This window comes from Octopus sinensis, linkage group LG30 (genome assembly GCF_006345805.1).
Source record: "Octopus sinensis linkage group LG30, ASM634580v1, whole genome shotgun sequence".
Classification (NCBI taxonomy): Eukaryota; Metazoa; Mollusca; class Cephalopoda; order Octopoda; family Octopodidae; genus Octopus; species Octopus sinensis.
The window spans coordinates 717,633-720,132 of NC_043026.1; the positions used below are offsets into that span (position 1 = coordinate 717,633).

General features: G+C 34.4%; 1 protein-coding gene across 1 annotated transcript in view; it reads right to left on the minus strand.

The window, feature by feature from the left end:
* Positions 1 to 2,403, minus strand: part of LOC115226528 — an 11,039-nt gene extending 8,636 nt beyond the window's left edge. The window contains exon 1 of the mRNA XM_029797529.2: positions 2,211 to 2,403. The gene's annotated coding sequence lies outside the window, so the exon portion shown is untranslated. The remainder of the gene's footprint in view (positions 1 to 2,210) is intronic.
* Positions 2,404 to 2,500: the final 97 nt, after the last annotated feature.

Here is a 2,500-nt window from a genome sequence, read left to right on the forward strand (position 1 = left end):
AATAATAATTATTATTATTATTATCAGTATTATTATTATTATTATCATAATCATTATTATCATTATCATTATTATTATTATTATCATTATTATTATTATTATCATTATTATTATTATTATTATTATTATTATTATTATTATTATTATTATTATTATTATTATCATTATCATTATTATTATTATCATTATTATTATTATCAGTATTATTATTATTATCATTATTATCAGTATCATTATTATTCTTTTTTGCTTCTTTCAAATTTGCTTCCATTTCTTGCCGAGTGCCTTCCCGACTCCTAGGGCAAAGAAACTCATAGTATACATTGGTAGGGCATTAAACTCAACTCAATAGTTCGTTCATTTTTTTTAAAGTGAAATTAAAATACATGGGTAGTAATAGTTCTCACATCGACAATGCTCTTCTCTATTATTATTATTATTATTTTTAGTATTATTATTTTTATTACTATTATTATTATTATTATTATTATTATTATTATTATTATTATTATTATCATTATCATTATTATTATTATTATTATTATTATATTATTATTATTATTATTATATATATTATTATTATTATTATTGTTGTTGTTGTTGTTGTTGTTGTTGTTGGTGGTGGTGGTGGTGTTTATTGTTCTTATTACTGTTGCTGTTTCTGCTATTATTATTTTTGCTGTTGTTGTTGTTGTTGTTATTATTATTATATTATTATTATTATTATTATTATTATTATTATTATCATTACTATTATTATGTTTTTAATGACGCCAATAGGGTGATGGAAGATCTTTTGGGGGAATAGAGAGAGAAAAGACAAACAGACAGAGACAGCGACAGACGGGCAAACAGACTGACAGAGAATTGTCCCAGATACGTGTAAATAAAAACAGGATGATCGCGAGCGGAATACCTTTGACAATAGCACAGCTCGATCGGGCTTGTCCAGGAGCAAAACGGCAAAAACAAAAACATTGATGATTATTACACCTACGACACCCTGATAATATAGCCATAGTTATTGTATTTCTGAATAAATGATGAGATCGTTACGGCCTGAAAAACTGTGGTTATAGATCTGCTCAGTTACGACTCAACAAAAAGAGTTATAAGTTTAAAGACTGTCCCGAGCCTCCAAGTCCATCAGGCCGCAACTTGTTACCATTTGTAAGGAGTTTAAATGACCGAGAGTACAATACTACCTGATTAAGAGAACATCCGTCCATCACTGGGGTTGACACTGCTCCAGCTGTCAGTTGTGCTTATTTTAAATAGAGTGGACTGAAGTAACGTGAAATTGAAGTACCTTGTCGAAGGGTTCAGATATCACAATCTTATGACCGTGGGAGACCACAGGACCTTAACCTGTGTTAAGCTGTCAGTTGTGCTTATTTTAAATAGAGTGGACTGAAGTAACGTGAAATTGAAGTACCTTGTCGAAGGGTTCAGATATCACAATCTTATGACCGTGGGAGACCACAGGACCTTAACCTGTGTTAAGCTGTCAGTTGTGCTTATTTTAAATAGAGTGGACTGAAGTAACGTGAAATTGAAGTACCTTGTCGAAGGGTTCAGATATCACAATCTTATGACCGTGGGAGACCACAGGACCTTAACCTGTGTTAAGCTGTCAGTTGTGCTTATTTTAAATAGAGTGGACTGAAGTAACATGAAATTGAAGTACCTTGTCGAGGGGTTCAGATATCACAATCTTATGACCGTGGGAGACCACAGGACCTTAACCTGTGTTAAGCTGTCAGTTGTGCTTATTTTAAATAGAGTGGACTGAAGTAACATGAAATTGAAGTACCTTGTCGAAGGGTTCAGATATTACAATCTTATGACCGTGGGAGACCACAGGACCTTAACCTGTGTTAAGCTGTCAGTTGTGCTTATTTTAAATAGAGTGGACTGAAGTAACATGAAATTGAAGTACCTTGTCGAGGGGTTCAGATATCACAATCTTATGACCGTGGGAGACCACAGGACCTTAACTGCTACACCACGCATCATATTCTTAAATCTAACACACACACACACACACACACACGCACGCACGCAGACACACACACAAAACACACATACATTTACATACGCATGCATATACACACGAACACATACACATATACGCGCGCAGGTTCAGACACAAGCACAAACAACCGCTCACTCATGCACACGAAGTATTTAGATTATGAAACAAAACCTACCTTTGGTGGGGCTACTGGCAGCACCTACGCTTTCAGTGGTCAACGGGAGAATTTGTTAAATCTGTCCTCTATGGCTGTCCAGTAATTTCCTCAGCTGGGATGACCGTCCACTTATATTAGTAATGTTCCAAAATATCAAGGTTGGCCACAAGATATGACAAGTTAGCTTGGGAAGTTAAGCAGTTGTGGTCGATGAAAAAGGTAGCAGTAGTACCAATAATTGTCGGAGCCCTAGGAACAGTGAGCAAAAATCTCGAGAAGTACAAGGAACAAATAGGGGCTGCAATAAG